This window comes from Salvelinus namaycush, chromosome 4 (genome assembly GCF_016432855.1).
Source record: "Salvelinus namaycush isolate Seneca chromosome 4, SaNama_1.0, whole genome shotgun sequence".
Classification (NCBI taxonomy): domain Eukaryota; kingdom Metazoa; phylum Chordata; class Actinopteri; order Salmoniformes; family Salmonidae; genus Salvelinus; species Salvelinus namaycush.
In genome coordinates, this window is record NC_052310.1 from 81,246,173 (window position 1) to 81,267,768 (window position 21,596).

The 21,596-nt window shown below is 44.7% G+C and overlaps 1 long non-coding RNA gene across 1 annotated transcript in view; it reads left to right on the forward strand.

Moving 5' to 3' along the window:
• The window catches only part of LOC120046851, a 39,635-nt gene that overhangs the window by 14,818 nt on the left and 3,221 nt on the right, over positions 1-21,596 (forward strand). The window contains exon 4 of the long non-coding RNA XR_005476860.1: positions 3,006-3,114. This is a non-coding gene — a long non-coding RNA (uncharacterized LOC120046851). The remainder of the gene's footprint in view (positions 1-3,005; positions 3,115-21,596) is intronic.

Below are 21,596 nucleotides of genomic sequence, written 5' to 3' on the forward strand. Positions count from 1 at the left end.
CGCTGTTTACTTCTAAGATCACTTTAGCACCGCCCTAAAAACCCGATTCAAATTCGACGCAAACCTTCAAATAGGTATGTAATGACACATTATATAAACTCTTTATAGTGTTTTATTTAAATTTTAGAGGCGGTAAGTTGGACAGATCGAGTTTTTAAAAAGACCCGACGGGGCTCTTTGCCTGCTTGAATTATGCAGAAACGGGCAGCGTTTAGGTCATGTAATTGATTCTGTAGGAAAGGGGCGAAATTGTGCTTTACAATGGTATTGACATTACAGTTGATCTGGAAGTATTACGTTTTTGGGGCGCTAAAATAAGGGCAATTGTACGGACCAAGGCGATGTACGAGTTTACGTGAGTTTACGTTATCAAACAATGCTGTAGCCGGGGTCGTGGAAGCTGTAGGTAGGCATTTGAGCTATTCGATTGGCCAGAGCAGTAGGCACACTTGATTTAGCCACAGATCTCCAGGTCCGCCGGGTACTCGGAGTTTGTCGTTTCAGACAAATTAAATAGTTGAAAATGGGAACACTTTGCCTACCAAGTGCAGCAGGGCTTCTGAATCAGGAGCACCTACCGTCAACAGCGCAACACACAAACATAACAAAAATAAAAGGAGCTCAAGCCTTTATGCCTTTATCATTGGATTTTCGACAGAAATGTTTGGTGATTGACTAGGAATGCCTTGGAGATCACGATGAACGGTTGGTGACCACTGGTATAAAGCATACCTGACCCATTCAAGGCAAGAGCACCTCTGGAGCAGGGTTCCATTCAAAGGTGTGATAACATTGGTGGCATTAAATGTTGAAGAGGCTCAGATTAGTACAGAAAGTGTTGTATGCTGAAGCAGTGAAAAGTGGTAGAGGAAGATGTGTACAGGGTGAGGGATCCTGACAGGATTCCTGTGAATAGGCAGATACTAATAGAGAGTGATGGGAAAAATATGTGCTTCAGTGAGGTGGGTTTCTTAGTATTCATAGCCATGGTTGTCAACTGTACTGCAGAAATGGAACGTACAGTAAGTCACAGAAAATGTGAGGTTATGGTGGCAGCTGCAGAGAAGTATTTGGGATTGCAAGGTTTTACTGCTTTTAGTGTTCTGTCCTCCCAGACCGTTAGCCTGGAGTAGGATTAGATAGGATAAATTAGTGGAATGGGGTGTTTTTTTGTTGTGAGGACTAATAGTTGGCAGGGTCATTTTGTAGTACCTGAATTGAATGTAGGTAGGCCGTGACTGGCCTCACACTTCAGTACGGTGGCGGTTTATGCACCTAAAAGTTGGATGCGGTCAGCAATCTCAAAGAAGAAAGAAGAAGACGGGAAGCGAACTAAAAACTATGCACGTGACAACATTACCACCTGGTGGTAGATGCAATAACTGCTATTTTACAAGTCAAGACAACCATCTGCTGTTCAATTCAAGGGGATTTATTGGCATGGGAAACGTATGTAAACATTGCCAAAGCAAGTGAAGTAGATAATATACAAAAGTGAAATAAACAATAAAAATGAACGGTAACATTGCACTCACAGAAGTTCCAAAAGAATAAAGACATTGCAAACGTCATACTATGTATATATACAGTGTTGTAACGATGTGCAAATGGTTAAAGTACACAAGGGAAAATAAATAAACATAAATATGGGTTGTATTTACAATGGTGTTTGTTCTTCACTGGTTGCCCTTTTCTTGTGGCAACAGGTCACAAATGTTGCTGCTGTGATGGCACACTGTGGTATTTCAGCCAGTAGATATGGGAGTTTATCAAAATCGGGTTTGTTTTCGAAATCTTTGTGGATCTGTGTAATCTGAGGGAAATATGTCTCTAATATGGTCAGACGCTAATATGCTCTCCCTTGCGTCCAGGCAACCCTCCTCAAAGATTGGTAGTAGGCTGGTTGCTAGTAGGTGATGTTAGCAATTAACTATAGCTAGGTAGCTAGCTTGCTAGAGATTAAATTAACATGAAGTTGTTTTAAGGTGGGTGACTATGTTGCTGAATAACTTCTTCGGGTAGAATACGACTGTAGCACAAATTATTAGTTTACAGGGCAAGTGGTCTGTGCGGAGGGTTGCCCAACTAGCTAGCTAGGTAGCTAACTCTAGCTAGTAGTTTACCCTAGAGAGGCTAGGGTTACTACACAAAGTGCAGCTACTACAACAATAATATATTACCTGTTCCTATTTGGGTTACCAATACAGTTTGTATTGGGTTATTAGCCCTAGCTATGCAGTTATTTCAATGTCTGATGATTTCTTTATTGTTGCTCTGTTCAAAGAGTAGCTACATGTAAAGCCATCCCCATGGATGCCTGCTGTCCCTGTCACTGTGCCTCACCATTACACAGACACACACTGGGATTTGATACCAGCAAATACCCTTCAGGCGCTCCTCAGTGGCTTCCCACCTTTGTGTGTAAAGAGGTCGGCTTCTTCAATCATTGCATCACCTGACTCCACCACACTCCAATGCATTTCCTCCGGCCTGCAGGCCCTTTGACTGACAGGTCACCATGGAGACATTTCTGCCATGGAGTTTGGGACAGGTAGAGTCCTGCTCTGCTCTACCTCTGCAGATTATGTCATAGTCTGAGATATCCAGCGCTGCTACAGGAGAACCAGGGAGGGTGAGGATCTCTGCTACGTAGCTGTATGGAAATGCAGTATATTAAAATAAAACATTTAAAAAATACAGCTCAGTTAGTTTGTTTTCAGGTGTTGTTGCGTCTGATACAGTTATTGGGACTACAGGGCAATGTAATCCATCTGTCATTTTGTCCCTGTGATCAACGAGTGGCTGCATGCTCAGGGGACAAAGTATACATACTCAACTCCAAGTTAGGTACAGGATGCTGAATATGTACTCTTCCAGTCAAATTCAACCCTTAGTGTTTGTGTGATGTTTTTATAACTTTTTGTAAGATGATGACAAAGGAATGGACAATAAAGTTATCTTCTTTCTCTTCTTTCATACATTGTCTGTTTGACTCTGACCTCCAGATAGAGGAAGTGTTGGCTGGCTAGCCACATGGGACCTTTGGCAGCAGCAGACTTCTGTCCATGGGATGAAGACATCCTGGTGTGCATATCAGAGGACCGCATATTTAAGGTACAGCCATGTTATTCACTCACCAGTAAAATAACCCAGCTTCAGTTGTTTTAACTCATTTTTTTGCATCCCTTATGAAGGCTACACTAGCTTTCTACTACAAATGATAGGACTGCTAGTCAGTCAGCTGTAGCTGTCTACTACAAATGATAGGACTACCAGTCAGTCAGCTGTAGCTGTCTACTACAAATGATAGGACTACCAGTCTGTCAGCTGTAGATTGCATAATTTCACATGTGTGGGATTGTCTGTGTATTATTCCAAGAGAGACTGTTGTCTAAAGGAGGAGTTTTTAAATGTTTACCAATTTTCTAAAGGTTTGGGGTTTAAAAACAGAATATTCTCTATCAGTGTGCTGTATGGTCAGGTAGTTCTCTATCAGTGTGCTGTATGGTGAGGTAGTTCTCTATCAGTGTGCTGTATGGTGAGGTAGTTCTCTATCAGTGTGCTGTATTGTCAGGTAGTTCTCTATCAGTGTGCTGTATGGTCAGGTAGTTCTCTATCAGTGTGCTGTATGGTCAGGTAGTTCTCTATCAGTGTGCTGTATTGTCAGGTAGTTCTCTATCAGTGTGCTGTATGGTGAGGTAGTTCTCTATCAGTGTGCTGTATGGTCAGGTAGTTCTCTATCAGTGTGCTGTATGGTCAGGTAGTTCTCTATCAGTGTGCTGTATGGTCAGGTAGTTCTCTATCAGTGTGCTGTATTGTCAGGTAGTTCTCTATCAGTGTGCTGTATTGTCAGGTAGTTCTCTATCAGTGTGCTGTATGGTCAGGTAGTTCTCTATCAGTGTGCTGTATGGTCAGGTAGTTCTCTATCAGTGTGCTGTATGGTCAGGTAGTTCTCTATCAGTGTGCTGTATGGTCAGGTAGTTCTCTATCATTGTGCTGTATGGTCAGGTAGTTCTCTATCAGTGTGCTGTATTGTCAGGTAGTTCTCTATCAGTGTGCTGTATTGTCAGGTAGTTCTCTATCAGTGTGCTGTATGGTCAGGTAGTTCTCTATCAGTGTGCTGTATTGTCAGGTAGTTCTCTATCAGTGTGCTGTATGGTGAGGTAGTTCTCTATCAGTGTGCTGTATTGTCAGGTAGTTCTCTATCAGTGTGCTGTATGGTCAGGTAGTTCTCTATCAGTGTGCTGTATTGTCAGGTAGTTCTCTATCAGTGTGCTGTATGGTCAGGTAGTTCTCTATCAGTGTGCTGTATGGTCAGGTAGTTCTCTATCAGTGTGCTGTATGGTCAGGTAGTTCTCTATCAGTGTGCTGTATTGTCGGGTAGTTCTCTATCAGTGTGCTGTATGGTGAGGTAGTTCTCTATCAGTGTGCTGTATTGTCAGGTAGTTCTCTATCAGTGTGCTGTATGGTCAGGTAGTTCTCTATCAGTGTGCTGTATGGTCAGGTAGTTCTCTATCAGTGTGCTGTATGGTCAGGTAGTTCTCTATCAGTGTGCTGTATGGTCAGGTAGTTCTCTATCAGTGTGCTGTATTGTCAGGTAGTTCTCTATCAGTGTGCTGTATGGTGAGGTAGTTCTCTATCAGTGTGCTGTATTGTCAGGTAGTTCTCTATCAGTGTGCTGTATGGTCAGGTAGTTCTCTATCAGTGTGCTGTATTGTCAGGTAGTTCTCTATCAGTGTGCTGTATGGTCAGGTAGTTCTCTATCAGTGTGCTGTATGGTCAGGTAGTTCTCTATCAGTGTGCTGTATGGTCAGGTAGTTCTCTATCAGTGTGCTGTATGGTCAGGTAGTTCTCTATCAGTGTGCTGTATTGTCAGGTAGTTCTCTATCAGTGTGCTGTATTGTCAGGTAGTTCTCTATCAGTGTGCTGTATTGTCAGGTAGTTCTCTATCAGTGTGCTGTATGGTCTGGTAGTTCTCTATCAGTGTGCTGTATTGTCAGGTAGTTCTCTATCAGTGTGCTGTATGGTCAGGTAGTTCTCTATCAGTGTGCTGTATGGTCAGGTAGTTCTCTATCAGTGTGCTGTATTGTCAGGTAGTTCTCTATCAGTGTGCTGTATGGTCAGGTAGTTCTCTATCAGTGTGCTGTATGGTCAGGTAGTTCTCTATCAGTGTGCTGTATTGTCAGGTAGTTCTCTATCAGTGTGCTGTATGGTCAGGTAGTTCTCTATCAGTGTGCTGTATTGTCAGGTAGTTCTCTATCAGTGTGCTGTATGGTCAGGTAGTTCTCTATCAGTGTGCTGTATTGTCAGGTAGTTTTCTATCAGTGTGCTGTATGGTGAGGTAGTTCTCTATCAGTGTGCTGTATTGTCAGGTAGTTCTCTATCAGTGTGCTGTATGGTCAGGTAGTTCTCTATCAGTGTGCTGTATTGTCAGGTAGTTCTCTATCAGTGTGCTGTATTGTCAGGTAGTTCTCTATCAGTGTGCTGTATTGTCAGGTAGTTCTCTATCAGTGTGCTGTATGGTCTGGTAGTTCTCTATCAGTGTGCTGTATTGTCAGGTAGTTCTCTATCAGTGTGCTGTATGGTCAGGTAGTTCTCTATCAGTGTGCTGTATGGTCAGGTAGTTCTCTATCAGTGTGCTGTATTGTCAGGTAGTTCTCTATCAGTGTGCTGTATGGTCAGGTAGTTCTCTATCAGTGTGCTGTATGGTCAGGTAGTTCTCTATCAGTGTGCTGTATTGTCAGGTAGTTCTCTATCAGTGTGCTGTATGGTCAGGTAGTTCTCTATCAGTGTGCTGTATTGTCAGGTAGTTCTCTATCAGTGTGCTGTATGGTCAGGTAGTTCTCTATCAGTGTGCTGTATTGTCAGGTAGTTTTCTATCAGTGTGCTGTATGGTGAGGTAGTTCTCTATCAGTGTGCTGTACGGTCAGGTAGTTCTCTATCAGTGTGCTGTATTGTCAGGTAGTTCTCTATCAGTGTGCTGTATGGTCAGGTAGTTCTCTATCAGTGTGCTGTATTGTCAGGTAGTTCTCTATCAGTGTGCTGTATGGTCAGGTAGTTCTCTATCAGTGTGCTGTATGGTCAGGTAGTTCTCTATCAGTGTGCTGTATTGTCAGGTAGTTCTCTATCAGTGTGCTGTATTGTCAGGTAGTTCTCTATCAGTGTGCTGTATTGTCAGGTAGTTCTCTATCAGTGTGCTGTATGGTCTGGTAGTTCTCTATCAGTGTGCTGTATTGTCAGGTAGTTCTCTATCAGTGTGCTGTATGGTCAGGTAGTTCTCTATCAGTGTGCTGTATGGTCAGGTAGTTCTCTATCAGTGTGCTGTATGGTCAGGTAGTTCTCTATCAGTGTGCTGTATTGTCAGGTAGTTCTCTATCAGTGTGCTGTATGGTCAGGTAGTTCTCTATCAGTGTGCTGTATGGTCAGGTAGTTCTCTATCAGTGTGCTGTATGGTCAGGTAGTTCTCTATCAGTGTGCTGTATGGTCAGGTAGTTCTCTATCAGTGTGCTGTATTGTCAGGTAGTTCTCTATCAGTGTGCTGTATGGTCAGGTAGTTCTCTATCAGTGTGCTGTATTGTCAGGTAGTTCTCTATCAGTGTGCTGTATGGTCAGGTAGTTCTCTATCAGTGTGCTGTATGGTCAGGTAGTTCTCTATCAGTGTGCTGTATGGTGAGGTAGTTCTCTATCAGTGTGCTGTATGGTCAGGTAGTTCTCTATCAGTGTGCTGTATTGTCAGGTAGTTCTCTATCAGTGTGCTGTATGGTCAGGTAGTTTTCTATCAGTGTGCTGTATGGTCAGGTAGTTCTCTATCAGTGTGCTGTATGGTCAGGTAGTTCTCTATCAGTGTGCTGTATTGTCAGGTAGTTCTCTATCAGTGTGCTGTATGGTCAGGTAGTTCTCTATCAGTGTGCTGTATGGTGAGGTAGTTCTCTATCAGTGTGCTGTATGGTCAGGTAGTTCTCTATCAGTGTGCTGTATGGTGAGGTAGTTCTCTATCAGTGTGCTGTATGGTCAGGTAGTTCTCTATCAGTGTGCTGTATTGTCAGGTAGTTCTCTATCAGTGTGCTGTATGGTCAGGTAGTTTTCTATCAGTGTGCTGTACGGTCAGGTAGTTCTCTATCAGTGTGCTGTATGGTCAGGTAGTTCTCTATCAGTGTGCTGTATTGTCAGGTAGTTCTCTATCAGTGTGCTGTATGGTCAGGTAGTTCTCTATCAGTGTGCTGTATGGTGAGGTAGTTCTCTATCAGTGTGCTGTATTGTCAGGTAGTTCTCTATCAGTGTGCTGTATGGTGAGGTAGTTCTCTATCAGTGTGCTGTATGGTCAGGTAGTTCTCTATCAGTGTGCTGTATTGTCAGGTAGTTCTCTATCAGTGTGCTGTATGGTGAGGTAGTTCTCTATCAGTGTGCTGTATGGTGAGGTAGTTCTCTATCAGTGTGCTGTATGGTGAGGTAGTTCTCTATCAGTGTGCTGTATTGTCAGGTAGTTCTCTATCAGTGTGCTGTATGGTGAGGTAGTTCTCTATCAGTGTGCTGTGTTGTCAGGTAGTTCTCTATCAGTGTGCTGTATTGTCAGGTAGTTCTCTATCAGTGTGCTGTATTGTCAGGTAGTTCTCTATCAGTGTGCTGTATGGTCAGGTAGTTCTCTATCAGTGTGCTGTATGGTGAGGTAGTTCTCTACCAGTGTGCTGTATGGTCAGGTAGTTCTCTATCAGTGTGCTGTATTGTCAGGTAGTTCTCTATCAGTGTGCTGTATTGTCAGGTAGTTCTCTATCAGTGTGCTGTATGGTCAGGTAGTTCTCTATCAGTGTGCTGTATTGTCAGGTAGTTCTCTATCAGTGTGCTGTATGGTCAGGTAGTTCTCTATCAGTGTGCTGTATGGTGAGGTAGTTCTCTATCAGTGTGCTGTATGGTCAGGTAGTTCTCTATCAGTGTGCTGTATGGTCAGGTAGTTCTCTATCAGTGTGCTGTATGGTCAGGTAGTTCTCTATCAGTGTGCTGTATGGTCAGGTAGTTCTCTATCAGTGTGCTGTATTGTCAGGTAGTTCTCTATCAGTGTGCTGTATGGTCAGGTAAGCTATGTGGAGACACCAGTTTGAGGGACATTTGGTTGAATATTTAGTAAATAATACTTAGTGGCATGTTAACTGTATGTCTCTTCCTCTGTTCCGCTCCATTACGCAGTGTGTTCCTCTCCATTACTCAGTGTGTTCCGCTCCATTATTCAGTGTGTTCCTCTCCATTACTCAGTGTGTTCCTCTCCATTACTCTGTGTGTTCCGCTCCATTATTCAGTGTGTTCCTCTCCATTACTCAGTGTGTTCCTCTCCATTACTCTGTGTGTTCCTCTTGGAAAAGAGCAGGCAGCTGGTCACTGGTTCTGCTGATGGACAGGTTGGTGGGACACACACACACCAGAGGAGGCTGGTGGGATGAGCTATTGGAGGATGGGCTCATTGTAATGGCTGCAATGGAATAAATGGAATGGCATCAAACACATAAAATATATGGAAACCACATGTTTGACTCCCTTCCATCAATTCCATTCCAGACATTACAATGAGCTTATCCTCCTATAGCTCCTCCCACCAGCCTTCTTTGACACACACACATATATACACATACACACTCTCTCTTCCTGTGGACCACATATGTAATTTGGTGACCAGACTGGACCTTCACAAGGTGCATCAACGACACCAAAAGCACCTGTACACAGTGGCCCCACAGACTGGTGGTGTAGTAGGGTAGGCAAGAAAGTACAGTAGTTATGGAGGGGATTTGTTGGATTCCTGTGATGTGTTTTAGCCAAATCCACATTTCCATTTTCACATAACGTTTGGAACTTGAACTTATTTCCCATATTTTCTCTCCCTTTATGAGTATCAGACTTAAATATGAAAGTGTTTTTCCTTACATTTTACCACTAGATGGAATCAGAACACTTTTAGTTATGTTCTGTAGGAGGTTTGGGGGTGTATAGTAATATACTGTGTCTGACTGTTGGAGGTTTGGGGTTATATAGTAATATGCTGTGTCTGACTGTTTGAGCTTTGGGGTATATTGTAATTTGCTGTGTCTGACTGTGCACCCAGTTACTCAATAGCCATATGTCATATTCATTACCCCAAGAACCCGTTATTTTTTTCTCCCCTATTGGGAGAGCGCAATGGGACAAGGACATCCCTGCCGGCCAAACCCTCCGCTAACCCGGACGACGCTGGGCCAATTATGCGCCGCCTCATGGGTCTCCCGGTCGCAGCCGGCTGTGTCACAGTTCGGGATTGAACCAGGGTCTGTAGTGACGCTTATAGCACTGTGGCGCACTGCGTTAGACCGCTGCGCCACTTGGGAGGCCCCAAGCACCCTCTTGTGTTTCGTTCCAGGAATCACTCCAGACCCAGTGGAGACAGCAAAGCCAGTTCTCAGAATATATGCTCATCACAGGAGGCTACCTGGCAGCAGAGGTAAAGAGGGGTTCCAAATGGGGTTTCCTTGCAGGGTCCATGTGTAACCGATGTGAAATGGCTAGCTAGTTAGCGGTGGTCCGCGCTAATAGCGTTTCAATCGGTGACGTCACTCGCTCTGAGACCTTGAAGTAGTTGTTCCCCTTGTGCTGCCAGGGCCGCGGCCTTTGTGGAGCGATGGGTAACGATGCTTCGATGGTGACTGTTGTCAATGTGTGCAGAGGGTCCCTGGTTCAAGTCCAGGTAGAGGAGAGGGACGAAAGCTATACTGTTACACATGTACTATAGATAAAAGTCCTTAATGCAACACATTTCCTTATTAATCACTTGTTTAACCCTTTGTTTGCTTATTACAGTCTATTTTACTTGTGTAGATGTTTTATGCATTTGCAGTCTACAGTGCATTCGGAAAGTATTTAGACCCCTTGACTTTTCCCACATTTTGTTGTTACAGCCTTATTCTAAAATTGATTAAATAAAACATTTCCCTCGTCAATCTACACACAATACCCTATAATGACAAAGTGAAAACAGGTTTTTAGAAATGTTTATAAATGTATACAAAATGTAAACAGAAATACCTTATTTACATAGGTATTTAGAACCTTTGCTATGAGATTCAAAATTGAGCTGAGGAGCATCTTGTTTCCATTTATCATCCTTGGAATGTGTCTAAACTCAGCAAAAACAGAAACGTCATCTCACTGTCAACTGTGTTTATTTTCAGCTAACTTAACATGTGTAAATATTTGTATGAACATAACAAGATTCACAACTGAGACATAAACTGAACAAGTTCCACAGACATGTGACTAACAGAAATTGAATAGTGTGTCCCTGAACAAAGGGGAGGGGGGGTCAAAATCAAAATGAACAGTCAGTATCTGGTGTGGCCACCAGCTGCATTAAGTACTGCAGTGCATCTCCTCCTCATGGTCTGCCAGTTCTTGCTATGAGATGTTACCCCACTCTTCCACCAAGGCACCTGAAAGTTCCCGAACATTTCTGGGGGGAATGGCCCTAGCCCTCACCCTCCGATCCAACATGTCCCAGACGTGCTCAAAGGGATTGAGATCCGGGCTCTCTCTCTCAGCCTATTGCGGACAGTCTGAGCACTGATGGAGGGATTGTGCGTTCCTGGTGTAACTCGGGCAGTTGTTGTTGGCATCCTGAACCTGTCCCGCAGGTGGGATGTTCGGATGTACCGATCCTGTGCAGGTGTTGTTACACGTGGTCTGCCACTGCGAGGACGATCAGCTGTCCGTCCTGTCTCCCTGTAGCGCTGTCTTAGGCGTCTCACAGTATGGACATTACAATTTATTGCCCTGGCCACATCTGCAGTCTTCATGCCTCCTTGCAGCATGCCTAATGCACGTTCACGCAGATGAGCAGGGACACTGGGCATCTTTCTTTTGGTGTTTTTCAGAGTCAGTAGAAAGGCCTCTTTAGTGTCCTAAGTTTTCATAACTGTGACTTTAGTCGCCTACCGTCTGTAAGCTGTTAGTGTCTTAACGACCGTTCCACAGGTGCATGTTCATTAATTGTTCATGGTTCATTGAACAAGCATGGGAAACAGTGTTTAAACCCTTTACAATGAAGATCTGTGAAGTTATTTGGATTTTTACGAATTATCTTTGAAAGACAGGGTCTTGAAAAAGGGACGTTTCTTTTTTTTCTGAGTTTACAACTTGATTGGAGTCCACCTGTGGTAAATTCAATTGATTGGACATGATTTGGAAAGGCACACACTTTTTATGTAAGGTCCCACAGTTGACAGTGCATGTCTGAGCAAAAACCATGCCATGAGATGGAAGGAATTGTTATTAGAGCTCGGAGACAGGATTGTGTCGAGGCTCAGATCTGGGGAAGCAGCTTGACCATGTGGTACGTAAGAAGTGCCCATCAAGCCAATCCAACTCGTGGGAGGTGCTTCAGGAAGCATGGGGTGAAATCTCTTCAGATTACCTCAACAAATTGACAACTAGAATGCCTAAGGTCTACAAGGCTGTAATTGCTGCAAATTAAGGATTCTTTGACGAAAGCATAGTTTGAAGGACACAATTATTATTTCAATTAAAAATCATTATTTATAACCTTGTCAGCGTCTTGACTATATTTCCTATTCATTTTGCAACTCATTTCATGTATGTTTTCATGGAAAACAAGGACATTTCTAAGTGACCCCAAACGTTTGAACGGTAGTGTGTATATATATATTATTATTATATTTTTTTTTTGAGAGCTGTGCATCCTCCGAAACACAACCCAGCTGAGCCGCACTGCTTCTTGACACAATGCCAGCTTAACCCGGAAGCCAGCCGCACCAATGTGTCGGAGGAAACACCGTACACCTGGCGACCGTGTCAGCGTGCATTGTGCCTTGCCCGCCACAGGAGTCGCTAGAGTTCGATGGGACAAGAACATCCTTGCCGGCCAAACCCTCCCCTAACCCGGACAATGCTGGGCCAATTGTGCGCCGCCCGATGGGTCTCCCGGTTGTGGCCAGCTGCGACAGAGCCTGGACTCGAATCAGGATCTCTAGTGGCACAGCTGGCACTGCAGGAGGCCTCGTCACATTTAATTTTTAATACATTTGCAAAGTTTTCTAAAAAACAGTTTTTGCTTTGTCATTATGGGTGTAAATTGATGAGAAAAAAAATCATCAATTTTAGAAAAAGGCTCACGTAACAAAATGTGGGAAAAGTCAAGGGGTCTGAATACTTTCTGAATGCACTGTATAGTGTATCTAAACATATCAAATAGTATTATTGCCCACTACAAGTGTACTAGGCCTGTGTTTTTGCTACACCTTAATAGTTTCCTTATTTCTGTTTGTCAGGCTTAGTGTTGAGTGATGGTGGGTGTTTATATTTGAGTTATTGATTGAGATTAATTGTGGGCATCGGCCAGGGTTAATTCCAGTTAATTGCCTGGATTCCCCATCTAATAGGTAGGACGTGTGGAACACTGTTTCACGCCACACACACACACTCCGGTTAATGGGGAGGACGTGTGGAACACTGCTTCATGCCATCTTCGGCATGTCAGTGAGAACCCTCCACATGTTCGGCCCAGATGAACATATTTTTCTGAAAGAGAGAAAGGGAGCTTATTGAAATAGATGGACAACATGACAGCATCATCCTGATTTCAATTATCCTCAAGTTATTTTGCAAAGTGAGGCCAAACTTTGTGTGTGTGTGTCTGTGTGTAGACGTGCTGTCTGTCTGACTGGGACATCAATAGACAGACAGGACAGCAGCAGGAGGCAGAGAAAAGTGACTCATATTCTGCCCCTTTCAGCTGGTGAGCTGTCTACTGTGATAGATTTCAGTCAGTCAACCAGTCAGGGTACTACTGTGTTTCGGACAGACAGACCAACAGGCAGACAGACAGACAAGCAGGCATGCAGACAGACCAAATGACGAACAGACAGACAGATAGGCAGGCAGGCAGTAGTCTTTCACATTCAGCCCTTCTGCTTCTCTCCTAGTATTCTTCATTTCTCACAAGGCGAGACCCAGATGCAGACACGGGAAGCAGATGGTTTGAGTCTTTGATATTTATTAATAATCCAAAAGGGATAGGCAAGAGATTGGTCGTGGACAGGCAAAAGGTCAAAACCAGTTCAGAGTCCAGGAGGTACAGTGTGGCAGGCAGGTTCGAGGTCAGGGCAGGCAGAGTGGTCAGGAAGGCGAGTACAGAGTCCAGAAAACAGGCAAGGGTCAAAACCGGGAGGACTAGCAAAAGAGAATAGAAAAGGCAGGAGCATGGGAAAAACACGCTGGTTGACTTGGAACATACAAGACAAACTGGCACAGACAAACAGAAAACACAGGTTTAAATACCCAGAGGATAATGGGGAAGATGGGTGGCAGCTGGAGGGTGTGGAGACAAGCACAAGGACAGGTGAAACAGATCAGGGTGTGACACTCCCACTCTGTGTCCTAGGTTTTCTCAGGTCAATGCAGCTATAGTCACACAGAGGTAGGCTTATGTTACGCCATAGAAACTGCACCTCTACCTGCTATTGTTACAATACTTGGAGGCTTGAATTGTACTCAAACCTTTTTCTTGGCCCATAGTCAAGCCCTGAATGCCAACCCAAACCCAGCCATGCCTCCAGAGTTACAGTAAGCAGTTAGGCCCTGTTAGGCCTGGCCCAGTTACCTTACTGAGTACATTTAGGCCTGGTCCAGTTACCTTACTGAGTACAGTTAGGCCTGGCCCAGTTACCTTACTGAGTACAGTTAGGCCTGGCCCAGTTACCTTACTGAGTACAGTTGGGCCCTGTTAGGCCTGGCCCAGTTACCTTACTGAGTACAGTTGGGCCCTGTTAGGCCTGGCCCAGTTACCTTACTGAGTACAGTTGGGCCCTGTTAGGCCTGGCCCAGTTACCTTACTGAGTACAGTTGGGCCCTGTTAGGCCTGGCCCAGTTACCTTACTGAGTACAGTTGGGCCCTGTTAGGCCTGGCCCAGTTACCTTACTGAGTACAGTTGGGCCCTGTTAGGCCTGGCCCAGTTACCTTACTGAGTACAGTTGGGCCCTGTTAGGCCTGGCCCAGTTACCTTACTGAGTACAGTTGGGCCCTGTTAGGCCTGGCCCAGTTACCTTACTGAGTACAGTTGGGCCCTGTTAGGCCTGGCCCAGTTACCTTACTGAGTACAGTTGGGCCCTGTTAGGCCTGGCCCAGTTACCTTACGGAGTACAGTTGGGCCCTGTTAGGCCTGGCCCAGTTACCTTACTGAGTACAGTTGGGCCCTGTTAGGCCTGGCCCAGTTACCTTACTGAGTACAGTTGGGCCCTTTTAGGCCTGGCCCAGTTACCTTACTGAGTACAAAAGCAGTGAGGTGCAGTTCAGTTCTGATTTTTTTTTAAGTGTCAATTTGCGAAAACTGTTTTAACATTCATAAAACTTCCTACTAGTATTCTTTATATAAGAACAAATAATTTAAGGAGTTAAAAAACAGTAAAACAATCAAAGTATACTCCATAAACACAAAATAACCATCTCTCCTTTTTCATATGTAACTTGATTATCATTATTATAGCTATTCTTAGTTACGAGGCTATTTGACTTTTCCTTATTTTGCCTGCGGACGGCAGGAAATGTGTTTTTGGAAAACCACACACGTTTTAATGGCTGTGGAAAAAGTGAGCTCACTCTCCACTCCAGAGAAGTGAAGGTTCTGACAGTGAGGAGAGGAGTGTCCCACACACACACATCTATAGTGTCCTAATGATGACAGTATGTGGTGGAATATAACTATATACTTCATGCTGTCGGTGAATGGAGCCTTCATATAAATCTCTGTATATCCGATCAATGACTCTAGATGTCTTATCTCTCTTCCTCTCAGGCTCAGACAAACGTGGTGTGAAGGAGCAGCCTAGTTTTCATTAGAATACACAGTCTCCCCGGCAGGGTCTGTGTCCCCGGCAGCACTTTCGGTATTTTTCAACCCATTTGAAGAGCACGTTACACATCAGAGGTACTGAGACACAGAGGAAATAAACACCTTACAACCTTTAGATGGACACCTTTAGATGGATTATAATTATAATTTGAATAAATTGAATTCTTTCTGTCTTTTTACATAGGTGTTGTCATGGCCGGATTAAGAAATCATAGGCCCAGGGCCTTAGTTTTTTTTATAGCCCCCTCCCCTAAGCGACACAGATTGTACAATATAAGGAGGCAATATAGATTAAGAAGTGGAGGAACGTCCTCAGTGAATTTCATTAAAAAAATTAAACATTTAAAAAGTTGTCCTTTTTAGATAAAACTATGCTAAATATAATTGCATGTCACCAAGTAATTGATTAAAACAAAGAAGGTCTACAGTAGCCAAAACAGCACTCTGTAGGGTAGCACCATGGTGTAGCCGGAGGACAGTTAGCCTCCGTCCTCCTCTGGGTACATTGACTTCAATACAAAACCTAGGAGGCTCATGGTTCTCACCCCCTTCCATAGACTTGCACAGTAATTATGACAACTTCCAGAGGACAACCTCCAACATATCAGAGCTCTTGCAGCATGAACTGACTTGTTGTCCACCCAATCAAAGGATCAGAGAATGAATCTAGTACTGAAAGCATAAGCTACAGCTAGCTAGCACTGCAGTGCATAAAATGTGGTGAGTAGTTGACTCAAAGAGAGAGAAAGACAATAATTGAACAATTTTGAACAAAATAATTTATTCCAAAATGAAGAAGAAGCAAGAGAGAAATAGAGTGTCATTTGTCCCCCTTTCAGTTTCACTTACTTAGCTAGCAAATGCAGCGAGTAGTTTAGCCTACTGAAACACCCTGCTCACACAGAGGGATGCTACGTTAGCTAGCTGGTTATGACTATCCAACACAACACTGGAACTCTTCCAAGTCAAGGTAAGCTTTTGGTTTTATGGGGGCCCACCAGTGTAACTGCTTACTGACTGTAAACTGTAATGTTACTGCATGATTGTAGCAGGTTTACTAACAAGTTAGTTTTATTAGTAATAGTATTAGCTATGCTAACTATGACGTTACTTTAGCTAATATGGTGACAAGGATGTAGCCTGTGTGTAGCGGTTCGGCCTCGTCACACACAGCTGATGTGTTGTGCATTGAAGTCCACAAGCAAAGGGAAGAGGTGAGAGGAGAACTCATAGATGCGAGATGGAATACAATGTGGCTGCTATGAAAGTGAACTGTGTTTGCGCATGATCAGGGGTGTTTTCATTCTGATTATTCTGTTGCGAAACTTCTTAAACGGAAGCAAACGGAACAGGGATGAACATACCTGAATTTGACCAATAGAAAGTCTTGTTTGCAACTGTTGGAATGATGGTTACACCCTATATCAGCTAGATGCAGGCAAGACTGTGCAAGGTGGTATTGAATGTCACTGTCTGTCACCTGTGTGCACCTACTTTGTAAACTTTCTTTCATAGGCTAGGTTGTAGCAACCTCATGACGGTATAGGGAAAATATGAGTGTCATGTAAACTCAGCAAAAAAAGAAACGTCCCTTTTTCAGGACCCTGTCTTTCAGAGAAAATCCGTAAAAATCCATATAACGTCACAGATCTTCATTGTAAAGCGTTTAAACACTGTTTCCCATGCTTGTTCAATGAACCATGAACAATTAATGAACATGCACCTGTGGAACGGTCGCTAAGACGCTAACAGCTTACAGACGGTAGGCAATTAAGGTCACAGTTATGAAAACTTAGGACACTAAAAAGGTCTTTCTACTGACTCTGAAAAACACCAAAAGAAAGATGCCCAGGGTCCCTGCTCATCTGCGTGAACGTGCCTTAGGCATGCTGCAAGGAGGCATGAGGACTGCAGATGTGGCCAGGGCAATAAATTGCAATGACCGTACTGTGAGATGCCTAAGACAGCGCTACAGGGGGGCAGGATGGACAGCTGATCATCCTCGCAGTGGCAGATCACGTGTAACAACACCTGCACAGGATCGGTACATCCGAACATCAAGCCTGCGGACAACGTCGCCTATGGGCACAAACCCACCGTCGCTGGACCAGACAGGACTGGCAAAAAGTGCTCTTCACTGACGAGTCGCGGTTTTGTGTCACCATGGGTGATGGTCGGATTCGCGTTTATCGTCGAAGGAATGAGCATTACACCGAGGTCTGTACTCTGGAGTGGGATCGATTTGGAGGTGGAGGGTCCATCATGGTCTGTGACAGTGTGTCACAGCATCATCGGACTGAGCTTGTTGTCATTGCAGGCAATCTCAACGCTGTGCGTTACAGGGAAGACATCCTCCTCCCTCATGTGGTACTCTTCCTGCAGGCTCATCCTGACATGACCCTCCAGCATGACAATGCCACCAGCCATACTGCTTGTTCTGTGCATGCACCCCTGAGGGGCCCCCTTGTTGAGGATCAGAGTGGAAGATGTGTTGTTGCCTACCCTTACCATCTGGGGGCGGCCCGTCAGGAAGTCCAGGATCCAGTTGCAGAGGGAGATGTTTCGTCCCAGAGTCATTAGCTTAGTGATGAGCTTTGTGGGCACTATGGTGTTGAACGCAGAGCTGTAGTCAATAAACAGCACTCTCACATAGTTGTTCCTTTTGTCCAGGTGTAAAAGGGCAGTGTGTAGTGCGATTGAGATTGTGGTTCTGTTGGGGCTGTATGCAAATTGGAGTGGGTCTAAGGTTTTAATGGTATTGATGTGAGCCTTGACCAGCCTTTCAAGCACTTCATGGCTACTGATGTGAGTGCTATGGGGCGGTAGTCATTTAGGCAGATTTATTGGGCACAGAGACTATGGTGGTCTGCTTGAAACATGTAGGTATTACAGACTCGGTCAGGGAGAGGTTGAAAATTTCAGTGAAGACACATGCCAGTTGGTCCGCACATGCTCTGAGTGAATGTCCTGGCAATCCGTCTGGCCCTGGGGCCTTGTGAATGTTGACCTATTTAAAGGTCTTGCTCACATCGGCTACGGAGCGCGTGTTCACACTGTCGTCCAGAACAGCTGGTGCTCTCATGCATGCTTCAGTGTTGCTTGCCTCAAAGCGAGCATATAAGGCATTTCGCTCGTCTGGTAGGCTGGCGGCACTGGGCAGCTCATGACTGGGGTTCCCTTTGTAGTCCGTAATAGTTTGCAAACCTGCCACATCTGACAAGCATCAGAGCTTGTGTCGTAGGATTCAGTCTTAGTACTCTATTGAAGTTTTGCCTGTTTGATGGTTCGTCTGAGAGCATAGCGGGATTTCTTATAAGCGTCCGGATTAAATTTCCACTCATTGAAAGCGGCAGCTCTAGCCTTTAGCTCGTTGCAGATGTTTCCTGTATTCCATGGCTTCTGGTTGCGATATGTACCTACGGTCACTGTGGGGACAAAGTCGTCAATGCACTTATTGATGAAGCCGGTATACTCCTCAGTGCCATTGGATGAATCCCAGAACATATTCCAGTCTGTGCTCGCAAAACAGCCCTGTAGCGTAGCATCCGTGTCATCTGATCACTTCCGTATTGAGCGAGTCACTGGTACTCCCTGGGCAGCGCATAGGGAGACGGGAGGAGGAGCCAAAGTTTGGGTTAAAGTTTGGGCTCTGGCTAGGACACTCAAGGACATTCAGAGACTTGTCCCGAAGCCACTTTTGTGTTGTCTTGGCTGTGTGCTTCGGGTGGTTGTCTTGTTAGAATGTGAACCTTCGCCCCAGTCTGACATCCTGAGTGCTCTGGAGCAGGTTTTCATCAAGGATCTCTCTGTACTTTGCTCCCTTCATATTTCCCTCAACCCTGACTGTCTCCCAGTCCCTGATGCTGAAAAACATCCCCACACCATGATGCTGCCACCACCATGCTTCAGCGTAGGGATGGTGCCAGGTTTCCTCCATACATGACGCTTGGTATTCAGGCGAAAGAGTTCAATCTTGGTTTCATCAGACAAGAGAATCTTGTTTCTCATGGTCTGAGAGACTTTAGGTGCCTTTTGGAAAACTCCAAGCGGGCTGTCAAGTGCCTTTTACTGAGGAGTGGCTTCCGCCTTGTCACTCTAGCATAAAGGCCTGTTTGGTGGAGTGCTGCAGAGATGGTTGTCCTTCTGGAAGGTTCTCCAATCTCCACAGAGGAACTCTGGAGTTCTGACAGAGTGACCGTTAAGTTCTTAGTCACCTCCTTTCCCCCCTAATTGCTCAGTTGGACGGACGGCCAGCTCTAAGAAGAGTATTGGTTGTTCTAAATGTCTTCCATTTCAGAATGATGGAGGCCACTGTGTTCTTGGGGACCTTCCATGTTGCAGAAATGTTTTTGTTCCCTTCCCATGATCTTTTTCTCGACACAATCCTGTCTCGGAGCTCTACGGATAATTCCTTTGACCTCATGGCTTGGTTTTTGCTATGACATGCACTGTCAACTGTGGGACCTTATATAGACAGGTGTGTGCCTTTCCAAATAATGTCCAATCAATTGAATTTACCACAGGTGGACTCCAATCAAGTTGTAGAAATATCTCAAGGATGATCAATGGAAACAGGATGCACCTGACATCTATTTCGAGTTTCATAGCAAAGGGTCTGAATTCTTATGTAAATAAGTTATTGCTGTTGAGGGAAAACAATTTTTTAATCAATTTTAAGAACAAGGCCGTAACGTAACTAAATGTGGAAAAAGTCAATGGGTCTGAATACTTTCCGAATGTACTGTAAGTGTCACGACTTCTGCCGAAGTCGGCTCCTCTCTTTGTTCGGGCCGGCGTTCGGCGATCGACGTCACCGGCTTTCTAACCATCGCCGCTCCATTTTTCATGTATCCATTTGTCTTGTCTTGTTTTCATACACACCTGGTTTTCATTTCCCCAATCAATCTACTTGTATTTAACCCTCTGTTTCCCATCATGTTTTGTGTGTAATTGTCTTCATGTCAAGTGATGTTCGTTAAGCGCTTTACTTTATTGTTCCGTTTTTTGAGCGCGTTTGCTTTGTTGTGCTCCCGGTTTGGAACTATAATAAACTGTGCTTTATTTAATCATACTCTGCTCTCCTGCACCTGACTTCGCCTTCATACACATCTTGACAGAATTACACACCGATTGAATGGAGTCAGCAGGATCAGGTACCCAATGTTAGAGGAGTTGAGGAGCGCGTCCAGGAACATTCGGCCATGCTACATCATCTTGGTGCCATGATGGATCGCGTTGTCCAGACCATGGACCGCTGGGAGAGACAGGAGGTCTCCAGTGCCTCGACCAGCACAACTGGGGTTGTCTCCACCCGTTCCATCCAGAGGGGATTCTGGGGGGATGCGTCTCTCCCTTCCCAGGGAGTATGATGGAACGGCAGCACAGTGCCAGGGATTCTTGCTTCAACTGGACGTCTACCTGGCCACTGTGCACCCAGCTCCCTCGGGAGGAGAGAGAGTGGCCGCTCTCGTCTCCTGCCTCACAGGAAGAGCGCTGGATTGGGCAAACGCCATTTGGAGAGAAGGAGACACGGCTCCAGACCACTTCGAGGATTTCACCCGTCTCTTCAGGGCCGTCTTCGACCATCCACCTGAGGGCAGAGTGGCGGGGGAGAGGCTCTTCAATTTGAGGCAGGGAATGAGGAGCACCCAGGACTTCGCCCTTGAATTCCGAACCTTGGCCGCCGGAGCAGGCTGGAACGACAGAGCCCTCATCGACCACTATAGATGCAGCCTACGAGAGGACGTCCGACGTTAGCTGGCCTGCAGGGATGCCACCATTACCTTTGACCAACTGGTGGATTTGTTCCTGAGGCTGAATCTAGTTGATGACCACTGTCTTACAGCCTCTTTAGCTTCGTAGACCTATATGTTAGGAAATGTATGATGGAGTGAGTGTTGCTGGTTGTTGCCTTAATGCTCCATCACTGTTTTCATTTATGTAGCATGAATGAAGTGAAAACTCTTCAGAATGCTATTTGAACTCAAGCTATTTCTATATCTGAGCTTTTCTATACAGTTGATACAGGGTAGACTTAGCTGATGATGATTTACTTATTTAATCTTGGATGGTAACCGTGATTTGAATCAGGTCCAGAGGCTCAACATGAAATGCCTCAGGAGAAGATCCAAACATCCACTTATATCCTCTGTCTAACTTTTAGATAAACATGCTTTGATCTCCCAGTGATGGTGAAGCATTCTCTGAGTCTCTGCCAAGGTATGAGCATGAGTTAGGACTTGTCTGCCACAGATGGGTGCTACAACAACATGTCTTCCGCTTCTGTTCATAACATCTTGCTCAACATCTGCACTCCATCTAACCCAAAACCTCCCTCACACACATGCATGTGCACACACACACACACACACACACGCATGCACTCATCCCTGACACTTGCTTTGATAGTTCCAAGCCACTATTGCTAAAGGCATTCTCTTGGAGGTGAATTGTGTTGATTTAAAGAGCTGTCTACAAATCAAATCAAATTTGATTGGTCACATACACATGGTTAGCAGATGTTATTGCGGGTGTAGCTCCAACAGTGCAGTAATATCTAACAAGTAATATCTAACACTTTCACAACAATACACACAATAAATAAAACACACAAATAAAGCACACAAATCTAAAGTAAAGGATTGGAATTAAGAATATGTAAATATTTGGACGAGCAATGTCAGAGCGGCATAGACTAAAATACAGTAGAATAGA